The following is a 27,786-nucleotide window of genomic DNA, read 5'->3' as shown; positions in this document are numbered from 1 at the left end:
TTCTATTGGAGAGCACTGACCAAGAAGGAGAAAGCACAGGGTCTGGGCCAGACGGACTTACATTAATCCTTGTTCTACTCCTCCTGGGTTACCGTACCTCACTGAGTTCCAGCTTTTCATCTGTAAGATGAGAACAACAGGACTGACCTGATGGGGTCCTTGTGAGGCTCACACAAGACAACACATACAAAGCGATCCGTCCAGCTTGGGCATGTGGCAAGAGCTCCCAAAATAAGAGCTAATATTTTTAGGTTTGAGTAAATAAACGGCAGATCTCATCTGTATTGCAGTGGGAGATGTGATGGGCAAGATTTGGAGATAGGATTGGTTGAAAAAAACTTGGTGAACTGCAGAGGGAGCTCGAAACCCAGGTGTACAAGTTGGGCCTTGACCCAGAGATATTTGGGAGCCTCGGAAGATTATAGGCAGCAGGAAGGAAAGGCAGGAATCCAAGAATTCCACATAAGAAACGTGTTCTGGACTCTGGGGTCCAGGGAGTTTGGTGTTTCAGAGTCCAGGTGACAGTAGGGAAAAGAAATGCGTGTGCCTCCATGCTGTTGGGAAAAGACGCGTATCTTCAACTCCACCACTCATCAGTAGGAGAAACCACAGGAAAGGGTTCCTTGACTTCCTGTTTTGCTCCCTGAAGTCCTGCCGTGCTTTATGGGGCTTCTTGGAGAAAGAGAAAGACCAGAAAGACAGTCTCATGATGCCTCTTCTCCCGCACCCACGCTCATGGAGATGGCAGGGAAGAGCATAGGCTTTGGCCCAGGAGGGTTGGCTTTGAGTCCTGGCACTGCCATTCATAGCTGTGTGGCCCCAGGAAGGTATTTCACCTCTGCCAGCCACAGCTTCCACCTGGCAGGCATGGGCATTATAAGGCCCATCCCTCGGAGTTGCCGGGAACGTTAGATGAGATAATATAGGTTAAGTTTCTTGAAGAGTTCCTGGCACACTGTCGGGACATGAAGACCCATTGCTTCTTTCTTTTCCAGGCTGGCCCAGAGGATGAGCAGGAAACCTGAGCGGTGTGGAGGGGCAGGGGATGGTAATCACGAACTTTCCTTAGGTAGCAAATTACGCCCGGTGACCCTCGGAGCCACTTCACCTGGAAAGGCAGGTTTCAGGTTTTTGTTTTCTTAGCTGGGGTCAGGCTACCTGGAAAGTGTTGGGTCCCTGCAGAGTAGATGCTGCTGGCACTCTGCCCAGGGGCCTCTTCTGGCTGGGACGCCACCCCTCAGCTCCTGTGACTATTGGCTGCTGGCAGCTCACAGCGGTCCCTTGATCCAGAGAACTGCCTCTGGCTACACAGCAGCTGCCTCCACTGGGAGGTACCCACCCTCTCACCCTCCACACCCCAGGCAGTGCACAGATGATGAGGGAGGAGTGTGGGGTTACACAGGGCTGGCCTCCTTTGCCTTTTCCTTTGATTTCCCCTGCTGATGATAAGTACTAGAGTTGAAAAATGTATCTTTCCCCAACAGCAATGGAAGCACACTCATTTCTCTTCCCCACTGTCACCTGGAGTCTCGTTCAAACACCAAACTCCCTGGACTCCAGAGTCCAGAACATGTTTCTTATGTAGAATTCTTGGATTCTTGTGTTTCCTTTCTGCTGCCTATAATCTTCTGAGGCTCCCAACTGTCCCTGCATCAAGGCCAAACTTTTAGGTTTGTGGCACAACGTCATGGTGCAGTTTGTGTTCTGGGTTGGCTATGGGATCAGGCTGAAGGTTGACTCTAGCTGGAAGCACAGCTCTGCTCAGCAGCTCCCTGGTTTAGCCCTGTGTCCCCCACCCTTTCCCTGGAACACTTCACTTCCTCTGCAATCCACATGCATGGAATCCCAGCCTCAGGCTCTGTGGGGAGGGAACTGAGAACCCTGTGTGAGGCTGGTCTGCCCAGTGACTGTAAGAAAGAGACGACCTCAGAAGTAGGACACTCACTCAAGTTCAGAGACCTTCATCAAGAGCAGAGAGGATCCTCAACAACCACTGGGTCCAAACTCTTGGCTTTTGTGAGAAACCAGAGCCATTGGTCATTTAGTAAGGACTCGTTGGGGCCCTAGAATGTGCCAGGTCCTCTTTGGGATACAGGAGATACAATGCCGAGTGAAATATATAGTCCCTCTCTCTGAAACCTTGTGCATCACACAAAACAGTGCAGATAATGGTAAATGCTTTTGCAGAGAATCCCATGGGACTTGGAGGCAAGCAGAAATGATGCAAGTATGAAACTCAAGCTGGCTGCCTGCTGCGCTGAGTAATGAAGTCCCTTGTCTCTGATCCAGGAAGCTCCTGTCTTCTGCCAGCTTCTGTCAGCAGGCTAATTTGTCAGCCTGCAAGTAGTGAGACATCTCAGGCTTGTCACAGTTCTTTGCAGTTACTAGCCTCATGTGACTATTTCCAATTAAAATCAAAGTTTAAAATGCAGTTCCTCAGATGCACTCATTAATTAACTAATTAGTGCTACTAACTAAATTAGCTAATCATTAAAATAATTAGCTAATTAACTAAAATTGAATGAAATTTAAGGCACAGTTCCTGAGTTGCACAAGCCAAATTTCAGGTGCTTAGTAGCCTCATGCAATGAGCGGCCTGAACTGGATGGTACAGATAACAAACATTTCCATCACTGGGAAAGTTCTGGCCAGGCGAAGTGGCTCATGCCTGTAATCTCAGCACTTTGGGAGGCTGATGTGGGTGGACCACCTGATGTCTGGAGTTTGAGACCAGCCTGGCCAACATGGTGAAACACTGTCTCTCCTAAAAATATAAAAAATTAGTCAGGCTTGGTGGCACGCACCTGTAATCCCAGCTACTTGGGAGGCTGAGGCAGGAGAATCGCTTGAACCCAGGAGGCAGAGGTTGCAGTGAGCTGAGATTGCTCCATGGCACTCCAGCCTGGGCAACAAGAATGAAACTCCATCTCAAAAAAAAAAAAATTGCCCTGGAGAATGGCTCTTCACACTTCTCTCTAGAAAATTCTCCTGGTTTGCCTCTGTCCCTAGGAAACTACACCACACACCTGTCCTCAGTGGACTTCCCAGGTCAGGTCTTTCTTTCGAAAAGAGTTTCAACACCTGAAGATAAATCCTCAGGAATAAGCCAATGAGTGGCCTTTTGAACACTAGCTCCACTTCCCAAAGGGCTTCTCTGGGCACAATGTGCAGGCACCTGTGAGATATGAGGCCAATAAATAGACCATCACCCCTTCACCTCACATCATTCGAAACAGGGGCTACAGGAGGCTCAGAGAATACCGCTCACATCATTAGAGAGGAACCCAGGCAGAGTGAGCTTTCAGAGAGAGTCCACACCTATCTGAAGAGAGTAGGTCCACTGGGTCCACGGGGCAATTCTAAACCAGTGCTAACGCATCTGGACACTCAGTCTTCTCTTTTGTAAAAACGGAATGCAAAACGTGGAAGTGGATCGAAATTTTCCATTTAAAACTCAGTTCTTCAGTTGTACTCATTAACTAATTAGTGCCACAAAGTTAGCTAATTAATTAAAATAATTAGCTAATTAATTAAAATGGAATAAAATTTAAAGCACTGCTTCTAGTTGCACCAGCCCAATTGCAAGTGGACTTACGAACTCCGTGCATTCTCTGCGCAGTATCTGGCCTTCTCATAACGACTGACAGCATCAGGTGCCCAGATCCAGTGGTCCTCCTCTACCCCACGGCAGCCACCACAAGCCGAGAACAGCAGAGACTCAGCACAAACTCCATCTCGGGGAAGGACAGGGAATGAAGCAGGCATCTGCAGCAGCCAATCTTTGGCTCGTTTTTTCTAAGTCCTCACACTGTATGATTCATGCAAATAACCAGTGACCTTTTCAAATAGGATTTTAAACGATAAACAGAAGTGCTTGTAGCCATAGCAGATAGAGGGCAAAGAAACGAAAACCTCGTCATTTTCCTTCTTTAAATCTCCAGCATTATCTAGTGCCCGAATTAAATCCTTGTGATACATGTGCACATTTTGGCAGTAAATACTCATCTCAGGGGTTTTAAAAGATCAACAAACACATTTTGAAAATTCTTATCAAGCCAAAGCTTGCTAAGGACAGAAAAGCAAGGTTATCTGGGCTTGGGGGCTTTAATTAACAGTGCTTACTGGGAGGCAGATAGGTGTTACATCTGCAGTCCTTGCAAAAGTAGCAAAGACTAGCATAACAGAATTGTTCCAGCACATCTAATAACAGAAGGCTTGTTGTATTTATTGAACACCTACTATGTGACTGGCACTTGGCCTACAGTAGCTAACATTTCCTAACTATTTAGATGTGCACTCTTTTAGACACTTAATATGGATGAAGCCATTCAATCTTCCAAACAATCTATTATTAGGTGCCTTATCATCACCCCATATTTATGCAAGCACAAAGAGGTGAAGTCACTTGTTCCAGGTTACATAGCTAGTAGGCAGCAAAGTCAGTAACCCCAACCTAGGTCACCAGGCTCTGGAGTGATGCCAGCATGTCACGTCAACACACACTACCTAAGTCGCCTCACTCCAGCTTCACTACAGACCTTTCGAGTCACATACTGTGTTCTCTAGAGGGCCAGGACTAATAGGATAGATGCATATTTAAAGGGGAGTTTATTAAGGAGAATTGACTCACACCATCACAAGGCAAAGTCCCATCATAGGCCGCCTGCAAGTTGAGGAGCAAAGAAACCAGTGGTGGATCAGTCCTAGACCCAAAACCTCAAAAGAACAGAAGCTGACAGCACAGCCTTCAGCATGTGGCTAAAGGCCCGAGAGGCCCTGGTGTAGGTCCAAGAGTCCAAAAGCTGAAGAACTTGGAGTCCAATGTTCGAGGGCAGGAAGCATCCAGCATGAGAGAAAGATGGAGCCTGGAAGACAACCAGTCTAGTCCTTCCATGTTCTTCTGCCTGCTTTATCCTAGCCTCGCTGGCAGCTGCTTAGATGGTGCCCACTCAGATTCATGATGGCTCTGCCTCTCCCACTCCATTGACTCAAAGGCAAATCTCCTTTGGTAACACCCTCAAAGACATACACTTTGTACAGTTCAATCCAATTGAGTTGACACTCAATATTAACCATCACACATGCCCTCGTCTCAGAGGCCATTGAAAGGCAAAGGGCCTGTCCCAGTTCCCATGGCCAGCTGTGTGTCTGCGAGTCTGCACAGGGTTGGTCCAGGCCCAAGCCTGTTTCTCCAGTATGTGATGAGAACAACAAGCTGAAGGTGGGGAGGGGAGGGGGAGAACTCCCATCTGACCCTCTCACACTCAGAAAACCCTTTGCAAAACCAGTTGGGTTTTTGAGTTTATCATTAAAAGTTATAGGATAGAAAAATTATATCTTAAATACAGCAGTGGGTTTAAGAACATCTTTGAAACAGCATTAAAAGAAAAGGGTAAAGGAGCTAAGTATAAAATTCCCATGCGATTCCTTAAGATCGGACCTGACAATCCAGTCCCTGGGAGGGTCCAGATTGGAGGGGAGGGGAGGAAGAGGCCTGATGCTTCCATGGAAGGAATTTCGGGGGTGTGTCTTCACTTGGGGTAACACTGGGACTGACAAAGACCAGGTGGTTGGCTGAACACATCTCTCAAGATGCAGCGGGCCCAGTGTCCTCTGAGAACATAGTCACCAAAGTGGAGAGAATAAAGATCAGAGGAGAAGCCCAGGACAAAGGGAGACTCCTCTGAAATGCCACCCCCAACTCCAGCCCATTAAGAGTTTCTCCCAGGCCTGGATGCCTCAGCCTTGAGTTGTGACTCTGCCCCTGCCTGCAGCAATGCCCACTCTCGCCTCTTCTCCTGGGGACTAAAAACCTACCGAGATCCAAGTTGATGCCAGCACATCTGCCGTCAGTGCTCATCAGTGCCGGGGACTTAGACGTACACCACTTTTGAGTACTTTTCCTTTTCTCTAGTTTTTTGTTTTTCTTTTATTTAATTTTGGAGTGGAAAGCCCCCCCCCGCCATATTTATATGGAAGAAAAGACTGAACACATCAGAAATGTGAATGTCTGTGTACACAGTGTCCATGGCTGCTCTCATGCTATGATGGCACAGTCAGGTAGATGGAACCAAGATGGCATGGCTCTCAAAGCCTAAAATATTTACTATCTGATTCCTTCTAGAAAAAGTTTTTGGCCAGGTGCGGTGTCTCATGCCTGTAATCTGAGCACTTTGGGAGGTTGAGGTGGGTGGATCACAAGGTCAGGAGTTCAAGACCAGCCTGGTCAACATGGTGAAACCCTATCTGTTAAAAAAGAAAAAAATAGCCAGGCATGGTGGCTCACACCTGTATAATCCCAGCTGCTTGGAAGGGCAAAAGTAGGAGAATTTCTTGAACCTGGGAGGCAGAGGTTGCAGTGATCTGAGATCATGCCACTGCACTCCAGCCTGGGCAATAGAGCAAGACTCCATCTCAGAAAAAAAAGAAAAAGAAAAAGAAAAAGTTTTTGACCCCTGTGCTAAGAGATTAAATGCCCTGAATGACAGTGCAAAATTAATGGCAAACCAGGAAGCATCTATTCAGCTCATGTTGGGCACCTGGCTAATATCCGTAAGAAACACAAAGAGCTCTTGCAAAGTGATCACAAATGGACACAATACAAATTTTTTAAATAGTAGATAAAAGGCAAATCAATATTGAAGGAATGCACATGCCCAACAGGCTACAAAGAGCAATTCTACTTCACTAATAATCAGAGCAACACGGATGACAAAGATAGATCCTTTCTTACTCCTGGGGATCTAAGATTAACACCAGTGCCCCACCCCTAGTTCGTTCTTTACAGTACAGCAAGTTCCCTGGCCATGGGTAGTGGATACTGTTCATTCTGGTTTTAGGATCCCTACAGGAGCTCAGAGTGGACCAGTGTCACAGCTATTTACTCCCCGTCATATCTTCAGCAAGGAACCCGGGGCAGGAGCTCCTCCCATGCGGTGGAAGAGAATGGAACAGGCAGGAATCACGAGGGTAAGGGCGGGCTGGGGTTGCCCTGCTCCCACGGGATCCTGTGCTCCATCTCACAGCCACCAGTCCTTTTCCGGGGAACACCTCTACTCCACCGCATGCCCTCTTTGTGGGATGGTAAATGCACAGGTTGCCCTGCCACAATGGAAGCAAGGGCTCCCTAGAAGCTCCTGGTACTCCTGCATTCTCGGGCAATGAGATTCCATCCTAGGGCTTGACTTCCAAGCAAATAAGCAAGGCTACATGGAAGGGGGTATCCTGCCATCCCGTGGCACTAGGTGGAGAAGGTTGGAATCCAGACATGGCATGGGTCTGCCTGTTGAGACCCTCGAGTCTCCTGGGTCCCTGGCCTTTCCTGTCCAGGGTTCTAGGTCTTCAATTCAATCCTGTGGGGCACCCACAGCTTCCAAGGCGGGAGGGAAGCAATACTGTACATTTCCATATTGCTCCCTGCACATCCTGGCTAGTGTCAAGCCCTCTGGGGAGCCTACCTCCCTCTCTCTGCCCAGACAAACCCTACTCATATTCCACAGCCCAGATGACCTGCCCCTCCCTTCTGGCTGTCTTTGGGGTGATCCAACTCCCCCACCCTCTGCCAGCTTCTTCATTTGCTGGACCTCTCTGCTCTCCTGTTGTGGTCCCGGGCTTAGTGGAAAGGCCTGCCTCTAGGGACGTGGCCCTCACTGCCACATCTTGCAGGAGCGCACCCTCCCACACCATGCCCCAGGCGGCCTCCCGGGCCCATGCCCTGCTACTGGCAGGATCTGAGGCCCTCTCTGCTTTGTCCTTCTGCCTTCTCCCTTACTCTCTTTCAGTCATGTCAGCTCCAGATATCATTTGGATATCTGTCCCTTCCAAATCTCACCTTATAATGTGATCCCCAGTGTTGGAGGCAGGGCCTTGTGGGAGGCGTCTGGGTCATGGGAGCAAATCCCTCATGAATGGCTTGGTACAATCCTTGGGGCAATGACTGAGTTCTCATTCTACTAGTTCTGGAGGGTTCTCATGGTTAAAAGAGCTCCTCCGAATGCGGTTTTAGCCCAATAGGCTCTGGCCGCCTCCCCTTTTCCATCAAGTTTTTCGTAGCTATTACATTTCTCCTCTTTGACCTAGAAGGCTTCCTACTATTACCCTTGCCATGAGTTTTCTAGACAAGCAACCTAAAATTAACAATTAGCACAGCTCTCATTCTAATGATCATTTTAATCCCAGGCCTAGCCTATGAGTGAGCCTTTCAAAAGGAGTTAGAATGAATTGAATTGGTAATTAGTTTAAACCAAAACAAATGATTTCAACTCATTTGATTATGATAAATCATAATTACCAAATGCCATCTATTTATATAAATATTACGTTAGCTTTTATTATGTCTTTTTTTTTTCTTAAGACAGTGTCTTGCTCTGTTGCCCAGGCTGGAGTGCAGTGGTGTGATCTCGGCTCACTGCAACCTCTGCCTCCTGCCCCTCAGGTTTAATTAATTCTCCTGCCTCAGCCTACCAAGCAGCTGGGACTACAGGCACCCACCACAATACCCGGCTAATTTCTGTACTTTTAGTAAAGACGGGGTTTCTACTAAGCCCTCCAGGCTCGTCTTGAACCCCTGACCTCAGATGATCCACCTGCCTCAGCCTCCCAAAGTGCCAGGATTCTAGGCATGAGCCACCGTGCCGGGCCTTATCATGTCTTTAATGGGGGTAATAGGCCATTTCTCCTCCCTGCTATGCCTCGAAGGTATAATATGACCTATATTTATTATAAGCACTCTCCCCTCTCTCTTGCTCCCTCTCTCTCCAAGGGGCATGCCAGCTCCCCTTCTTCTTCTGCCACAACTTGAAGCCTCCTAAGGTCCTCACAAAGAGCAGATGCCAGTGCCATGCTTTTTGTAGAGCCTGCAGAACTGTGAGCGAAATAAACCTCGTTTATTTATAAATTACTCAGATTCAGGCAAATCCTTTACAGCAGCACAAGAATGGACTAATACACTCCCCATCCATTCTTGAATCTCCAAGCTCATTTCTGCCCCAGGGCCTTTGCACCTGCTGAATTTTCTGGCTCTCTCCTATCATTCCTGTTCCAACTCAAGTGTCCTCCTTCAGGGAGGAGGAATATAAGGCCCAAACCTGTTTACATTTCTCTAGCTGTGTTCTTGGCAATTTAGATCCATCCATTCAACCAGAGTTTCAGAGTAGCTCTGGGAGGCTGGCAGGGCAGTAATTATAAAAGTGGCTAGCCCAGTGTCACAGCTAAAATCCTGCAAGCTAGGACTGCTTATAGCCGTCTAAGCCCACGTTCATTTCCTAAGTCAAGTGGCTGATCACAAAGAAGAATCAACATCACTCACTGATGATGAGATTTTATAGGCAGGCTCTCTAAGAACACCAGGTCAAGGGCAAGAGTAGCATCCTTAAATCAGACTCCAGGGTTCCAGCTGGAGGGACCCTTCAGAAAGAGACAGAGTTGCTCTCTGCACCTTCAGGGTGAACGTGTTAGTTCAGCAAATATACAAACCACTTTCCCTGCGCAGAAATAGCACCTTGGCAGCTTCCTGCCCACTGGCATGAGAGCTGTTTTCCTTCTGGTTGGCAGGTCAGAATTTGCCCTGTGCCAAGTTCCTGGTTAGGGCTTTACTGAAACCATGATGGGTACATTTTCAGTAACACAGTGGCTGGACAGTCCCATGGATGAGGGTCAGCAACCCCAGCCCTTCCCTGGATTCTGCTGTTTCAAGCTGTGTGACCTTGAGCAAGTCCCTTTATTCCCCTAAACTTTAGTTCCTGCCTTGAATAAAGGTGCTGGGGGAGAGCTCACCAAGCTGGTGGGCAACACACTCAGACTGTGCACTTTTTTTTGAGATGGAGTCTTGCTCTATTGCCCAGACTGCAGTGGTGCAATCTCAGCTCACTGCAACCTCCACCTCAAGGGTTCAAGCGATTCTCCTGCCACAGCCTCCCAAATAGCTGGGACTACAGGTGCGTGCCAACCCACTAGGCTAATTTTGTATTTTTAGTAAAGATGGGGTTTCACCATGTTGGCCAGGTTGGTCTCGAACTCCTGACCTCAAGTGATCTGCCCACTTCAGCCTCCCAAAATGCTGGGATTACAGCCTGAGCTACCATGCCCAGCCCAGACTTGTGTACTTTATGTTGGTCACTAACTCCCTGAGGACTTCTGGAAAGTCCTTAAGTGCTGAGCCTCAGTTTCCCAACCTGTCAACTATTGGGCTAAATCAGAGGTATGAAAACAGTTGCCCACAGACATTTTTTGGTCTGCACTAGAGAGTAAGACCAAACTTTGAATTAGCTACAATAATCAGAAAGTCTTACATAAAACTCTACAGCTCTGACTACCTTTAGAAAAGTAGGGGGAAGATCCAGGAACCCTGGGCTCACATCGTCAGCCACACTAGGCACCCCTGGCCATACAGGGGCTGAGCGGCAGCCTTCCCCTTTGCTTGGCACCTGGTCAGTTTTACAATTCACTGCAGACCCCACTGCTCTCTACTGTCTTGCCCAGATGTTTCAACCCATTTGTGTTACCCATATGGCCCTGGGGATATATGAAACTGAATCCTGGGCTAAGTGTTCCAGCAGTTTCCTCTGCTCCTACTGTCCATGACTTGTCTGATATTCACATGCCACCAGATGCTGCCTGCCATCCCCTGGGGCAGTCAGTGCAGGACTGACCAGCTTGAGGCTGGGTCCTACAGGGCTGCCTTCCACTGCCCTGCTAAGGGAGAGGCCCTGCCTCTGCCAGGATTCCAGTGCCCCAGTCAGGACAAAGACGACAGCCTCCAAAATGCACCAAGCAGCCACCAGCCGTGTGAAGCGCTCTGCAGTGGCTGCAGCCTCCTGTAATTACCTGCTACGTGTAATAAAGGCCCCACTTAGGAACCCTAGAAAGGGCCATGCAAGGAGAACTTTTTCCCTTGGTAATTTCCTGATCAGAAAATTTCAGGGTTGGAAAAGGCTTTTAAAAGGGCATCTGGACCAACCCCTCATTTGACGCTTGAATCTCCTCCAGTGAGACTGACACATACCAATTGGTCAATGACTTCAGGTTTGCTCAGTACTGCTGGAGGCTGGGAATAAACAGATGCAGCAAGCACAGCCCCATCCAGGAGGCCTTCTAGGCTTGGTGGCTGGTCAGGTAAACAGTGACAAGGAAGGACTGCAAGAACTCTAAAACCGGAAAACTACCATTTGCTCAGCCGTACTATGCACCAAACACTTTGAATAAATTATCCCACCTAATTCTTAAGAAAAGTCTTCCTGGAAGTGCTATTTTAAATCTGCAGCTTGCAAGTAAGGAGCTGAGGCTCAGAGAGGTTAAGGCCCTTGGTTAAGGCCACACAGCCTGTAGGTGCTGGAGCGGACTCTGATCCCAGCAGTGCAAGACTCTGGAGGAGAATTTGTAACCATGACCTCAGCCTGCTATTCTACAAGGGCAGCCCATGGAAGGAAGAGAGGAGGCCTGAGACTAGAGCCTCTCGGATGTGTAAATGTCTGTCTATGTTAAATTCTGAAGGGTAAGCAGAAGAGACACGGAGGTCAGGGTGGGGCAGGGAAAGGCAGGACGGAGGGGCCTGGCTGAGGGCAGGCAGGGCAGGCATGGAGGTCTAGGGCCTCATTAGAAATCAGAAATGCAAATGAAAAACAGAATGAGACATCCTTGGCACCTATTAGCCTGGCAAAAATTAGGAGGCACTGTGATGCCAAGAAGGCACTGTGATGCCAGGTGTTGGCAGGCATGTGCAGACATGGGACCTCGTGCCCTGCCAGTGATAGTGTGGACTCATCAGCCACACTAGGTGCCCCTGGCCGTACAGGGGCAAGTTACACACAGGCACACCCTAGGCCCCAGCAGTCCCATTCCTGGGCAAATAACAGAGCTACGCAAGCTATTGAGCAAATTCTAGAAGGCTCTTATGTATGTTAAAGGAAGAAAAATTATGTTTCACAAAGAATTTAAAATAGCGTAGGGGAAATGTTCTATTACAATGTCAAGCCGGCAGGAGTTAGGAAATAAATGGGATGACAGCAGTCACCTTATCCATAACAGAATTACCTAGGAGGAGTCCAAGAGATACATGCCAGGCACACATTAACAACTCAGTGAAGGAGGCCAGGTTCAGGAGCTCACGCCTGTAACACCAGCAGTTTGGGAGGCCAAGGTGGGTGGATGACTTGAGGTCAGGAGTTCGAAACCAGCCTGACCAACATAGTGAAACCCCATCTATACTAAAAATAAATAAATACAAAAATTAGCGGGCCACAGTGGCACTTGCCTATAGTCCCAGCTACTCGGGAGGCTGAGGCATGAGAATTGCTTGAACCTGGGAGGCAGAGGCTGCAGGGAGCTGAGATCATACCAGTGCACTCCAGCCTAGGCGAAAGAGTGACACTGTGTCTCAAAAACAAAATAAAATAAACAAAAAGAACCCAGTAAAGGAATGCGGGTAAGTATAGTTACTTCCAAGCATCATATCTGGGACCTCTGAGCAAGGCTTTACAATCTTCCCCACTCATCATTCTTTCAGCCCGCGCATGTTACTGAGCAGCTGCAATGAGCCAGGTAATGTTCTGGGGGGCTAAGCCTACAGCAGGGAACAAAACGGATGAAGGGAGCTGAAATTCTAGAGGAGACAGAGACTATGTGAAGAAATGAGTGTATAGGGATCAGCCTATAGGGAAGAACGCAGAAGAGGGGCTGGAGCCGGGACAGCATGCAGTGGGGCGTGGTGTACACAGCACCTGCCCACACGCTGCTTGGTGTATATTCCATGGCAAATTCCATCTTGCTGGAGGCAGCCCCCTCTTCTGGCACCACAGATGTTTCTGCATCTTGACACTTCTGCCTTCAAAATGCTCCTATTTGTCCCAGTTTCAAGTGAAACAATTTAGATAATCGGGACTCCTGTTGCATCCCACAAGTCACCAAGAAAAGATGTTGGGTATGGGCCCACCTAGAACCTTTTCTGAATTGGGAGTTCATGGGTTTGGATTCCTGTTCAGCAGAAACATGAGCCCCCTGAAGGGAAGCAGGGTCCCTGACAGCCCACCCTACCACAGCTTCCAGTCTAGAACAAAAGGACACTCGCTGGAGGCATCAAAAGCCTCAAAAAGTGCTCTCTGTTTCTACCTCATACATAATTCCCCTTTTAGGAATCTATTCTAGGAAATGGCTCAATGTGCAGATATGCAGTTCTGTGCTCAAAGATGTTTATAATGTTCTTTTTGTGTGTGTGTGTTTTTTTTTTTTTTGAGACAAAGTCTCACTGTGCTGCCCAGGATGGAGTGCAATGGCACAATCCCAGCTCACTGCAACCTCCGCCTCCAAGTTTCAAGCAACTCTCATGCCTCAGCCTCCTAAGTAGCTGGGATTACAAGTGTGCATCACCACATCCAGCTAATTTTTTATTGTTAGTAGGGACGAGGTTTTGCCATGTTGGCCATGCTGGTCTCAAACTCCTGACGTCAGGTGATCCTCCCGCCTCAGTTTTCCAAAATGCTGGGATTATAGGCACAAGCCACCGTGCCCAGCCTATCATGTTATTTTTAATAGCAAAATGTTAGAGAGCTCCTCCTGCATGCTCCACATTAAGGAAATCATTAAATAGTCATGATATGTTCAAATATCTGTTACAGGACAGCAATTTCTCAACCATCAATAATGCTCAAGAAGAATTTTAAATAACATGGAGGAATATCTGCTGCACTGTTAAATTGGGAAAAAAGTACACAAAAGGATTTCAGAATCATAATTCCAATTTTAGTATATTTTAACCTAGAGGAACGAAAATACCATGAAACAAAACACTATAAACTACTAAGAAAGGTACTTTCTGGGAGAGGTGGTTTCTGCGGGTTTTGCTGGTTTTGTTTTTGCCTTTATACTTTTCTCTGTGTTCAGAAGTTGTTTCAGTGGTCATCGGCTACTTTTCTATTCTAACGTGAAACTTCCAAACAAAAACAACCCTTAAAAACGGTGGTGCCAGCCGGGCGCGGTAGCTCACGCCTGAAATCCCAGTACTTTGGGAGGCCGCGGCAGGTGGATCACGAGACCAGGAATTCAAGACCAGTCTGACCAAGATGGTGAACCCCCATTCTATTAAAAATACAAAAATTAGCTGGGCACGGTGGCAGGCGCCTGTAACCCCAGCTACTCAGGAGGCTGAGGAAGATAATTGCTTGAACCTGGGAGGTGGAGGTTGCACTGAGCTGAGATGGTGCCATTGCACTTCAGCATGGGCAACAGAGCAAGACTGCAACTCAAAAACAAAAACAAAAACAAAAAAACGGTGGTGCCTTTACACTCTTCTCCAGCAACCCCAACTCTGGGTGGAAAATCTCCCAGAAGTCTTTGACCCGAGCACTCCCAAGAGCTGTATAGAATGGGAGAGCCATCTACGATTTTAAATTTTATTTCTAGAAGCATATGCCCAAAGCAGAGAAAAAATAGGAAACAATATAGAAAACTAGCAGGAAGGGAAGGTCAGAGGATATAGAAAAACGCAGACCCAGCCACATTTTTTAAAAATCTAAAAAAAAGTTACAAATGGTGTCCCTGGAATGGGGGCTGAGGACACTGCCCCTAGATGCTGAGGCTCCTCAGGCACAGAAAGTTCCCTACTTTACTTCAAACCCCCTTCACAGGCACAGTGTGGTTTGACCTCTAGTCCTCTGGGAATGTGTTGCAATTCCAAGTCATAGCTGAAGGTCTGAGGCTCAGAGAGGTCAACTGACTTGCTTAAGGCCACACAACCTGTGTGGGGCAAAGCAGCAAGTGAGACCTCAAGTCTTCTGATCTGACTCTCGGAGTACCTTACCTTGTACCCCAGCTGGTCCAGGAGGCTGCGGTGCTCGCACAGAAAAGCCTACGTTCATATCCAGTAGAGTCACCCAGTGGCCACAGGGTCTCACTACTTAACCCCTGGGAGCCTGGGTTTCATCCAAAAACTGAAGACAAACGTAACACTAGGCTAAGGGGCAAAGTGTTAAGCATGTGGCACCCCATAAGCACACACCAAATAGACACACTGGCTACTGTTGTTATTTTGTCACCACTGTCCTCCCTGGAGCACAATCCCTCTCTGGTCTCCTGGTGTGCCCCCACCACCCTCTCCAGGCAAGGGAAGGGGCTCGTCTCATGGTCTCTGTCCCCAGAGCCCAGGACAGAGAAGGTACTAGGAAAATGAGCACTGGGAGGAAGAAACAGAAATGAAATCTCTCGAGGAGAGACAGCTTTGCTGGGGGAAACATTCAGCACAGCGTTTCCAAACTTCATGGAGTTTCTGGACAACTGTGCTCGATTCACTTCTAATTTCAAACACATGGGGCTGTGCTCTGTTGGCCTCTCCCTTCTGCTCTACTGAGAGGGGAACTGCATGGCTTCGGGGAGCAGGGGAAGTGGGTCCTAACTCTTCCGTGGGGGTTGCTGAGTCTCCCAAACACCACAGAGCACATGGGAGACTGGAGGGTCCAGGTCCCCATTCACAAACAGACACTACCACACCCCCATGCATGCCTCTGTCTTAGCAGAAATCACAGAGGTGTGCAGCTGTTGCTTCTTCCACCCCCAGAAGCAGTACAGGGATTCCACAGCCAAGCCACCTGAGCCTCAATCTGGCTGTGCCCACTCTTTGCTGAGCACTCTCAGACAAGTCATTCAATCTCTCTGTGTCTTTATTTCCTCCTCTGTAAATCGAAGATGGTGATGCTTAAACTGGCAGCTACTTCAAAGGGGCACTGCAAGGACGCATCAGGAGTTCCTACAGAGCATTTAGAAGGGCCTCATTGCAGGTGGAATGGTCACTTGTCCTGCTCTGTGACAAAGCAAAGTAAACTCTCATGGGATTCTCAGGACCTCCTTGGAGGCCTGCAAGAGGTCAGCACCATTCCCAGGTACCAGATTTATGACCACTTGAGAAATGTCTGCTGAGCTGCTTACTGGAGAACAAGTACAAGTGGACTGGCAGAAGGCTGGGTATGGGAGCCACAGGAGATGAGGCTAGGGTACCCTAACCCTGGCCCTTGTCTCTTAGAAGTGGAAGTGTATTTTTTCACCCTCTGGCTGTTGTGACATGCTTTAGCCAATGGAATGTGGGAAGAAGTGCCACGATGCCAGTTTGGATCCACAGTCATGAGAGCTTTGCATACCTATCCTTTGGGGCACTTCTGACCTCCATTATGAGAAAAACATGCTTTAGGCAACCTATGACCCTTCAGCCAGGGCCAACTCAACTCAAAGACTAAGTCAGAACCATCACATGAGACCCACGGACCCATGAAATCTAAATGAATGCTCTTATGCCATTTCATGGTTTTGTTACACAGCAACAACTGACCAATACACTCTCTCAGCTCAATTGCTTCTATACATTGACTGGCTGGCCCTCTCAGCTCAAGCAAAGCCTGGAACAATAATTTAAAAACCTACCTATTAAGCTTTTAATGAAGACTGAATGAGCTATTATTACTCCAATTCCAGATGAAAATGCAAAACACAAAGAGGTTAACAACTTGTCCAAGTCTCCCAGCTAGAAGGTGGTCGAGCCAGGACACAAACCCAGGCATTGTTCCCCAGAGACAGAGCTCTCGACCACTGGGCAACACTACAACTCCAGGTGAGACCAGTAGTTTGCAGGTGAGCAGATCCTGATGTCACAGGATCCTTGGGCTGTTGCTTTGCCACCCAGAAACCTCTGTGGCCAGCAGAGCCTTCTGCCTGAGTATTGCTCATGCCTGCTGGGCTCATTACACCCATTCGACCCAGTAGGTTGTACTCAGTTTGGGCCAGGTGCAGAGCAGCAAGGGGTGTGTGGGTGACTAAGTGCAGGGTCTGGCCACTGCTCATAGCCAGGCATGCTGGTTGCTGTGGTGGGACGGGCAGCTCCAGGCACTGGCAAAGGTGCCAGCACCATGTGAGGCTCTGGCTGGACCAGATGTACCACACACAGCTTCTGCTGCAGGCACCTGTGTCTGGACCCATGTCTGGATGAGGAAGCAAGACAGCTGCCACATTCCTAAGTAACACAGGTTCTTGGGAAATATGGTGGCACCTGAAAGCTTGGAGACACCAGAAACTGCAGAGCCCCAGAGAGGGTGTCATAGCCCTGGCCTGAGGAACCCCTAAGTCTGGACTCCCCAAAGGGCCACAGCTCTTCTCTCCTTCTCCTCATCTGCAATGTGATGAGCGGGGGAAGGAGGGCATGTTTCAGCCCTGTATGTGTTATAGCCCTTTCAGTCCCACCATTCGGTGGGTCCTGAGTTCTTGTCCCATGTACAGGAAGAATGAGTTACATGGATAGCTGGAGGGTGAGCAAGGTGGAGAGCAGCCTCACTGAGTGACAGAATAGCTTTCAGTTGACCTGCAGTGAGTAGCTCCTTTCTACAGGCAGGTTGTCCCAATGAATGTCTAGCTCTCACCAGGAGACACATAGTGGGTAGCTCCTTTCTGCAGTCAGGTCATCCCAAACATCTGAGAAGACCCAGAGTGGGTAGCTCCTTCTCACAGCTGGTAGTCTCGACGTCTGTGTGTCAGACAGAGTCCAGGGATTTTATGGGCTCAGAAGGGGAGAAGTGCATGCTGATTGGTCCATGGGTGACCGTGACTGGGCTTGGATAAGCACCCTAAGTTCTTACTCTAGGACACAGACTCCACCTAGAACTGGCAGCCTGGCCATAGGCTTTAGGCTGTCCCTGGCTTGAAGGTGGTGTTTCACCTGGGACCTGCCTCTTTCCACCCAGGAGCCTGTCTTCCTCCTGCCACCATCAACATGCCATCCACGGCACCCAGGTTGTTTGTGTGCTGAGGAGCACCTGCAGGCCCACACCGAGCTGCCCTCAGTCCCCTCTTGGATTCCCTCCTGTGCCCAAAGTCTGGAGGGGGCTGAGGCAGCAGGGGTCTGGCATGTCAGCCCCACCCAGAGTGCATGCATACCCAGCTGGGTTGCAACAGCACCTGGGCTCAGCTTCAACTTTGTTCCAAAATCAGAGTGGGCACTGGGAGTGGGGAGAGGCCAGGGAGCAGGAGCAGGCACTTAAAAGCCTGCATGACAGGGGGACTTCCTGGGCCCCCAAGAGCACAGGGATATCTGGCTCCAGAGCTGTGCCCAGGGGCTCAGGGCTCCTGTCTAGGGGCAGCTATGCCCAGGGGCTCAGGGCTCCTGCCCTGTCAACTTGGTAGAAGGTGAGGCTTCCACCTGTTCCTGGCCTCTGCCAGCTCTGTGGAGCGTGCAGTCCTAGCTATGCCTCCCTTGATACAGCTGGCATTCCCAGGGCAGCTGCTCCAGACAGGCCATCACTGCCATCACTGACAATTCTTTCAGCTCACAAAGGTAGCCACAAATTAGGAAAGTTGGGTCAGGCTCCAGGCAGCCTGCATTCAGACAAGCTCAGGAATTAAGGATGCCCACCTTTGCAAACATAACAACTCTACCCATCCCTGTGTCTCCTGGATCCAAGAGGCCCCACTCTCTTCTGTCATTCTACCATACTCATTCTGCAGCCAGAGTCTGAGACCTGGGCTCCTGCAGCGAATTCTACATCAAAAAGAGGAGAGGTTGAAAAGTTCATGAAGACTCCCAAGTCTCTCCAACCATCCAGAGCCACAAAATCCATGTACAGTCCTCATGAAAGGTTTTTTCTAATCAAATAGTTGGCTCCAACCAGCTAGCATCTTTCTTTTGATCTAGACATCTGTCTCCATAGCAAAAGGCATCCACTGAGGGTCAGGGACCTAATGGCTTGCGGGGTTCCTGAGATACAATTATGTGTCAGAGAGAAACAAAGGAAATTCTGGGACTTTCAGGCAACAGAGAAACCACTGTAAAACCCTGCAATTACAGGGCAAGAAGAAAAAAGTGAGCTGCCGCAGTGCCTGGGGTAGAAATAGCCTGGTGTGGCTTCCTGGATGGACCAAGAATGTTGCACAAGGTGACGCTAGAGTGGTTGCTTAGAAGGGAGGTCACTGGATGAAGTTTTCCAGCTGAGTACAGTGGGTGGGATGCACTGTTGTTCCTGGGGCAGAGTGGGTGAGGGAGCTGTGGGGAGAGATGAGGAAGCAGGACAGGAAACCACATTTGCTGAAGGTCAAGGGCTCTGTGATAGGCAGACACTGAGACATCACTGTATTCAGCTCTCAGAACAACTCAGCCAAGTCAGGCTTTGTACCCCTAGGCACCAGACAAGAAAACAGAGGGTCAGAGAGGTGAGTAGACTTGCCCAAGCCCGCCTGATCCCTGATCTAGCTGATTCCAGGCCCAGGGCACCCATCCATGCTAACTAAGGTTAAGTTTGTGCAAGTTTATACTGTCACTTCTTTGTGAAGGGGCTGCTCCTTAAAAAAGGATAAGATGAGAGGTTCTACTCAGAGGGGAGGGGAGGCAGAGAGAAAGAGGGGAGAGACTTTGTCTCTGTTTGCCTATAGGTGCCAAGCCAAAAGAGGGGCTTGGGCTTAAGGAGAAAGCACTGACCTGGAAATTGAATCACTCAGCTTCAAATCCTGCCTCTACTGATGTCACATGGTCTTGGGCAAGTTACTTTAGTTCTCTATGCAACAGTGTCAGCCTCAGGAGAAAAGGGGTCCAGGTGGTGGGAAGGAAAGTGTCCACTCTTTGTCCCTGCAGGTCTGAATCCTTTACGCTGCATGTGAGCTTAGAATGATGGGTATGAGCCAGGACCCTGGCATCAGACTGCCAGGTTCAAATCCCAACTCTGCCAGAAACTACGGTGTGACCTCAGGCAAGTCGCATATCTGTGACTCAGTTTACCCTGTGTAAAATGAGGATAACAGTAATATCCACCACATGGGTTGTCGTGATGACCAAATGAGATCATGTGTGTGCAACCCTTAGAATAGCACTTGGCTTGTCCTAGGCACTGGAGAACTGTACGCCAGTGTAGTTCTCAGTGTAGACACTGAGAACTGACTCAGACCATGGGCCACGCACAGCCAGAGAAGATCTTGAGGAAAGAAGGAACGGCTTGCTTGCTGGAGTGTCCCACACCTCAAAGTCTCCACCTGCCCCAGCTCACACCATAGCTCCCTGGTCAATCCATTTGGGCCCTGGCCACCCTAGGGGACTGAGCCCATCCTCGTCAAGAGCTCATTAAAATTACCCGGAAATGGCGCACTTGGAGGACCCTATTTCGTTTCACTCCCAGGGCCCCCAGAGACCACACCAAGCCCCTTGCCAGCATTTTGTGGCTGCAGGGAAGGAGCAGGGCTGAGCCTGGATTGCTAAGCTCAGTACCCACAGAAGTGCCATTCACTTGCTTATTGATTTATTCACACATCCTGGGAGCCTACCCTGTGTCAGGCGCTGTGCTAGGCTTTGAGGGCACAATGCTGACTGCGGGGCACTCTGTCCCTGGAAGAGTCTCTGTCCAGTGATGGGAACACTGGTAATTAGCAATTAGTAAGTACATTGAGCTATACAAGCCGTTTCCCTCTATGGCCGACGCTGAGTCAAGACCAGGGGTCAGTGAATGACAGCCCATGAGGCAAATCTGGCCTTGCTGCCTGTTTTTGCAGATGAAGTTTTATGAAACACAAATACATTCATTCATTTATGTTTTGTTCGTGGCTGCTTTATGCTATAACAGCAAAATTCAACAGTCAGAAGAGATATGATTTGGCCCACAAAACCTAAAATATTTACTGCCTGGCCCTTTGCAGAGAAAACATTTGCTGTGCCTGGATATAGGCGATTAGGGCTCCAAGGGCAGGACCGCCTTTGCCCTCTCCACCCCAGGGCCTAGTATTCGAGGTCCAGTGTGACCAGATGAGAACATGTCACAAGACAGGGCATCAGCTTCCCAATGGAGATGGCCCTTCCAATGAGTTAGTAAGGGCCAGTAAATGCACTTGCTAGATGAAGAAATAGAAAAATGGCATTTCTGATAGAGGAATCGGCCTGTGCTAAGGCACATGGGGGCTTTGCAACTAACAAGCTAGTACAGAAACCCAGCACAGGTGAGACGAAGTGAACCAGCGGTGACTGAGCAGAGCATACAAAAAAGACTGGCAGAGAGCTGGGCAGGGCCAGGCATACCTGGCTTGTGGGCCAGCCCCTGTGGTGATGGGTTCTCCCAATGATGGGACAGGCTTTCTAGCCCTCTTCCTACAGTGCTCAAGGTGATGCAGATGGAGGCTGACTTGGTCCTTGCCCTGTGGAATTTGGCATCTAGTGGAGGAATGTGTCAGGCAAATGCCAGGCAGAAAGTAAGTGAGAGAATGTGGCAGTTCTGATGAAGGAGAGAGATGGGCCTTAGGAACTTAGAGGTCAGAGGTGCTGCTACCAAGCAAAGGTCATAAAACTTAGGACCTGCCGGCTGTCCCATATGGTGAGATGGAAAATCAAAAGGCCCAGCTAATAGGGGAGGCAGACAGACAGACAGATGAACTCCCACTGGAAGGTGAGGATGCCAGGTGAGAGCTGGACATGGAATATCAGGGGACCTAAAGGAGGGGCTCCAGGCCCCATGGTGGGCTCCGGGGTGGCCTAGAAGAGCCACCTAGGTGACCTAGAAGAGCTGCCTAGGTGACCTAGAAGAGCTGCCTAGGTGACCTAGAAGAGTCACTGAGGCAGAGAAGCCTAGGAAGTCAGCAACAGGCAGTCTGGGGGGAGAGGCAGTGTCACTTTGGAGGATTGCCATGTCACCAAAGGTCAACAAGACCCCCTCCAGTCTGGCCCTTCCTGTCTCGCTCATCCACTGGCCCCTCATGCACCGCCCAGGCTCCCGGGTTCTCAGTTCCTGACTCACCAGGCATAGCTCTGTCCTCCACTCGAGAGCTGTCCCCCAGACACCCACGTGGGCAAGGTTCTTGCCTTCCTCAAGTCTCTGCTCATCTTTCTCTTCTCAGTGTGGCTAACCCTGGGCCCTCTGCTGCCAGCACTCCCCAGTCCCCAGCCCTCTCTTTTCTAGCACCCGTCCTCCTACACATCATGGAATATCTCATTTGCAAACTTTGTTATTTAGCAGAAGCCTCCCTGACTGAACTGTAGGTTTCACAAGGAATTTTTTCTTGTTAGTTTATGGAAGTGTCCCCAGCTCTCTGAACCCGCCCAGCCCTTGCAGGCATTACACAGGCATTTGTTAACTGAATTAATGAATAAACTAGAGCAGGGAGATGACATGGCGGGTCTTGTTCTATTCAGAATGCTTCCACATGAGCATCACCCTGAGGATCTCGCCCACGGCAGGCACTCGGAAGATAAGGAGGCAGTGTCTTTTTATTTTTTATTTTTGAGATGGAGTTTTGCTCCTGTTGCCCAGGCTGGAGTGCAATGATGCCATCTCAGCTCACTGCAACCTCCACTGCCTGGGTTCAAGCAATTCTCCCTCCTCAGCCTCCTGAGTAGCTGGGATTGCAAGCTCAGGTATGGCCTGGCTAATTTTTGTATTTTTAGTAGAGACAGTTTCCCCATGATGGTCAGGCTGGTTTTGAACTCCTGACCTCAGGTGATCCTCCCACCTTGGCTTCCCAAAGTGCTGGGATTACAGGCAAGCGCCACTGCGCCTGGCCCCTGATGCCTTCTTAGCATGCTCCGATGCTGTGCTCAGATCACATACACCAAGGATTTTGTTCTTGTTCTTGAACCTATGGGTGTTTTCAAAGGCTGAAGGAATGTGCATGCCTTTGTAAAGTTCACACGGAGAGCTTCCAGAAAAAAAAGCATTTAAGGAAAAGCATCCTGTGTGACAGGAAGAGCAGCCTGTGGTTTCAGGGAACATCCTGGGGTCAGCATCATGGGTTCCTTCTTTGATTTCTGCGGTGCCTGGAGCCAGATGTTCTCCATCAGGCAGAAATGAAGACACTTGCTTCATCAGCAAAGGGAGGAAGAGAAGATGAGGAGCGTGGTCAGGAGTTGTCACCAAGCACTTAATCCAGAGCTCCAGGGACACAAAGAGGTGAGGGCAGGGGTCCAAAGACTCCTGGAGCCCCAGCAGCTGATCTGTATCTGGGGTCCCACATTTATGATAATGCTCTGCAGCACCCTAAACATGGCGGTGGTTGTCCCCAATCTTAGTAGGGGATGGAAAAGCTGCCTTAAGAAATGGCTTTTATGCATTCATATTTTTATTTTATTTTATTTATTTATTTTGAGTCAGAGTTTTGCTCTTGTTGCCAGGTTGGAGTGTGATGGTGCAATCTTGGCTCACTGCAACCAACACCTCCTGGGTTCAAGCGATTCTCCTGCCTCAGCCTCCTGAGTAGCTGGGATTACAGGCATATGCTACCACACCTGGCTAATTTTTGTATTTTTAGTAGAGATGGGGTTTCTCCATGTTGCTCAGGTTGGTCTCGAACTTCTGACCTCAGGTGATCTGCCCGCCTCAGCCTCCCAAAGTCTTAAGATTATAGGCGTGAGCCACTGCGCCAAGCCCCACGTTCATATTTTTAGAAATGATGTGAAATGGGTGACTTTTGCTGTAGTAACATTTGTGATTTTTTAATTAGTTTTAGTATATGTAATAGACATAGCATAAATATACGTGAATATATATACACATGCATTATACACACATATGTAGTATATATGCATTATGTATGTATGCATATATACTACATATGTGTGTATAGTATGTATGCATGTGATATGTGTGTAGCTATAGATACACAACCTATATAGCATTTAATATGTACTTGTCTGTTCTAAGAGCTTTATCATATTACTAATGTAACTCCTATGATCATCCCATGAGTAGGTACTATTACCCCATTTTACAGAGGATGTGAGGTAGAGAGAAGTGAAATCTCTTGTCTATGGTAACTCAACTGGCTGCAAGTGGGTCCGGAATGCAAATCCTCCCTACCACCTCCCTGACCCCAGGCAGCCTACTTGAAAAGCCATGTTCTTCTCCAATGAAAACACATGGACACAGGGAGGGGGACAACACACATCAGAGGGTGGGGGACGAGGGAGGGAGAGCATTGGGACAAATAGCTAATGTGTATTTAAAACCTAGATGACGACTGACAGGTGCAGCAAACCACCATGGCACATGCATACCTATGTAACAAACCTACACATTCTGCACTTATATCTTGAAACTTAAAAATTAAAAAATATAAAAAAAGAAAAGCCACATTCTTAACCCCTGTACTGTGGACTGTGGTTCTTAACACGATGTTTTAGGGATCTCTGTGGGTCACTGAGACCCTTCTGGGGAATGCATGATGTCAAAGCCATTTTCATAATGAGACGAAGGCTTCATTTACTCTTTCACTCTCATTCTCTCCTGCATGTACAATGGAGCTCCCCAGAGGCAAATGACATCTAATTTCACAAAAGACTGAATACAGAGGCAGAGATGAAAACCCAGCTGTTTTCCCTTAAGCCAGATTGTAAAGGGATCTTCTTTTTTTTTTGTTTGGGTAAGTAGTTATTTTTCATGAAAATGTCATTTATGGGACAAGCGCAGTGGCTCACACCTGTAATCCCAGCACTTTGGGAGGCCGAAGCATGTGGATCTCCTGAGGTCAGGAGTTTGAGACCAATCTGGCCAACATGGTGAAACCCCATCTCTACTAAAAAAAAAAATTACAAAAAGTAGCAGGGCATAGTGGCAGGTGCCTGTAATCCCAGCTATGGCAGGAGAATCACTTGAACTTGAGAGGCAGAGGTTTCAGTGGGCCGAGATTGTGCACTGCACTCCAGCCTGGGTGACAGAGCAAGACTCTGTCTCCCCCCGCAAAAAAGTCATTTATGTTACCATATGATAGATTAATTATTGTTATTTTTCAAATGAAATACTAAATTAATATTTAAATAATTCCTCAATTTTAATATAGAAATATGATATATATTAACAGATAAAAATCCATGAAAGCAAAAGCTACTTGGAGCTAATTAAAATCTATAGTAATTGCATGAAGGGGTCAGCCCCAAGAGCAAAATGTTTGGGACGGTTTGTGTGATGCCATGTTCTGCTTTTCCTCAGTACCAAACATCCAGTGGTGTCCTGAGGAGAACATGTTTAGCAATTTGCCAGAACTGTTCTTCCAGCCCTGGTGCAGGATCTACAGCATCCTTAGCCCTCACCTACAAAATTCCAGAAGGTTCCACAGGTGCTGGCACAGTCATATGCCCCTCCCCAGTGTGGAGGGGGAGATTACTTGAGGACACGAAGCATAGCTTTGGAGGGATATCTTCTGTGTCACTCCTTCTCTCACTCCTTCCCATATGCATTCATTCAAACTACTATGGAACTAATTAAGTGCCAGGCTGAAGCTGAAGGAGTGGCTGTATGTTGCCTTTCTTGACTGTGTTTCCTTCAGAGGAATTACTTGGGAGCCATGGTTCTCTGAATTTCCACTGGATGCTGGAATTCCGGGAATCCCTGGATTTCCACGGAATGTGTGCGTTCTAGTCCCACCCCCTACCCTGGCAGTCCAATGGCACTATGAATTCCATGGAGACCCGTAGAATTCCAAACCTCAGAGTTGGGTAAGATTCCTTAACTATGTGGCACCCTAAGGACCAAAGAGAATGCAGACACCCAGGATTCCATGTGCTATTTTTCTCTTGTGAATTACCAACACCCTAATTTTTCCAATAGACCTGAGGTGAGCCATGGGCTCTAGAGAATCCTCCACACTGGTAAGAGCTCACCCCGCTCCCCACCGATTCACTGCACATTAGCCCCCAAGAAGTGAGAGGCATGAGAATGGGCTTTCTCTCCTATCAGGAGTGAGTTCCTCTGTCCGAACTTCTGGTCCCTTCATCCGTGCCTCCATCCCTCCCAGTTCCTCATTCCTCCCTGACCTGCACTCTGGGCCCTGCAGGCAGATCCACTCACCCGTTGAACAATCCCACTGTGGCTGTCTCCTGGACTTTGCACTGGTCCCTGTCCCACCTCAATAGGGATCCACTTCCAGCTCTTGTTCCCCAATCTCCCTTCTGCTCCTCATTTTACAGCAAAGTCACAAGGGTAACAGGTGGCAAAAACCTTCAGAGCATTTTCAGTATCTCTCTCCTGGGAATTTATTGGGAAGATATAGTCCAAATGACAGAAAATGCTAAAAGCAACACAGTGCTGTTTGTGATAATGATGTACACTGATATATAAGATATGCAAATATGCAGCAACAGGGAGAGATGGGTACTTTAAATATGGCACTTCCTCTTGGTGGAATATTAGTACAATACAACCATATAGCATAATTGTTCAGGAAAATTCCATAACACTCCCTGAGTGACCTCTCCTCCACCCAAGTACTGGGGATTCCACCCAAGTACTGGGGATTCGATGGGGAAATAGATGGGCCCCGCCCCCAAGGACTTTCCAGTTAAGTGACGGACAATCTGTTGAGCTTGCCAAGTAGAGACAGCCAATTTCATTCTATTCAACTCACAGAATAAGCAAATCATCTCCCCAGACCCAAAGGCCTTCCCTTCTTCCCCTTTTTCTGACAGCCAATCCTCCAGCACAAATGATATGTTTAGAGACTCTGAGAAAGTGTTTGACATGAATGCCACTTTTTCCATTGCCATTGAGCAAAATGGTGAAGTGACATCCCTGCACAGGCATTGGATATAGAGCATAGCACAAATGCTTGCCAAATGGATTTCAGACAGGCTGGCTTTGGGTTCATTCAGGTCTGCTTCCTCCTCTGCCCCATGCCATCCCTTTCAGAAAGGGCTGTGGGGTATTTTGGCAGGGTGTGTTTGCCTAAGTCAATGGGAGGCAGAGTCGCAAACAGCAGGTATTCTGTATTCCGGCCTGCATGGAACGCAGACAAGGTGCGGGTCGGAAAGTGAAAGGACCAGGAGCCTACAGACATAGGATCCGCCCATTTCCAGTTCTCCAAAGGCTGGAGGCAAGTGGGAGGAGCTAAAGAAGAGAGAAGTAGGGCCCTGCACTGTGGCTTACACCTACAATCCCAGCACTTTGGGAGGCCGAGGCGGGTGGATCACGAGGTCAAGAGATTGAGACCATCCTGGTCAACATGGTGAAAACCCGTCTCTACTAAAAATACAAAAAATTAGCTGGGCATGGTGGTGCACACCTGTAGTCGCAGCTACTTGGGAGGCTGAGGCAGGAGAATTGCCTGAACCCAGGAGGCAGAGGTTGCGGTGAGCCGAGATCGCACCATTGCACTCCAGCCTGGGTAACAAGAGCAAAACTCCGTCTCAAAAAAAAAAAGAGAAGTAATCCCCAAGGGGCGCAGGCATGTGGCCAGCTAGCCGGCTATCATGCTTATCAAACTAGCAGCTGAGCTGGTTCTGCGTGGCTGAGACAAATGGACACACTGCACCAGCCTTCAGAGCACCAGTCTCAGTGCGGGTGAGGCAAAGGCATACCTGGCCCAGAGGGTGCTCTGTGAGTCCAGTAAAGAATGAAGTACAGGCTACCACTGCTCAAGCGGCTCTCAGTGCAGCAGGGGAAATGAATAGGCATGTGGGCCCTTCCCCACAAGACAGTGTGGTCAGGGAAAGGAAGGCAGACACAGGCAGGGAGTTTAAGGGCTGCAGAGTGAGAAGTCCTGACACGGAAGATGGAGTGGAGATGGGGAGGAGGAGTCCCAGAAGAGACAATGCTAGAGTTGAGTGTGGAGAAGGGAGGGCTCCCCAGGAAAGCAGGAGAAGGGCATTCCAGGTTGAGAAGAGCATGTGCAAACCTCACAGGCCAAGTCCTACAAACACGGCAGGTACTTCGCCTGCGGTGATGAGCACAGGCTACATCCACGTTACAGCTATATCGAGGCCCACGGCCACGTCTTTAGCTGCATGTTCTCCATAGAGTACTGGCTGTTAGAGATTGCTGTGTCTAGCCCGGTTCTGAGCACTTTCACATACACAGGCATACTCCA

General features: G+C 48.7%; 1 protein-coding gene across 22 annotated transcripts in view; it reads right to left on the bottom strand.

Annotated features, from left to right (window-relative positions):
* Positions 1-27,786, bottom strand: part of ST3GAL1 (ST3 beta-galactoside alpha-2,3-sialyltransferase 1) — a 109,579-nt gene that overhangs the window by 44,561 nt on the left and 37,232 nt on the right. For 8 of the 22 annotated variants that reach the window (XM_078352428.1, XM_054246632.2, XM_054246633.2 and 5 more), the window contains exons 3-4: positions 3,596-3,734; positions 62-120 (exon numbers count right to left, since the gene is read on the bottom strand). The exons of 7 other annotated variants lie outside the window; for them this stretch is intronic. The gene's annotated coding sequence lies outside the window, so the exon portion shown is untranslated. The remainder of the gene's footprint in view (positions 1-61; positions 121-3,595; positions 3,735-27,786) is intronic. 7 more of the 22 variants (XM_078352426.1, XM_078352430.1, XM_078352424.1 and 4 more) reach the window with 2 other exon arrangements.

The sequence above is a fragment of the Callithrix jacchus genome, chromosome 16, assembly GCF_049354715.1.
Source record: "Callithrix jacchus isolate 240 chromosome 16, calJac240_pri, whole genome shotgun sequence".
NCBI lineage: Eukaryota > Metazoa > Chordata > Mammalia > Primates > Cebidae > Callithrix > Callithrix jacchus.
The sequence above is the reverse complement of the archived record's forward strand: the minus strand, read 5'-3'. Positions and strand labels throughout refer to the sequence as shown.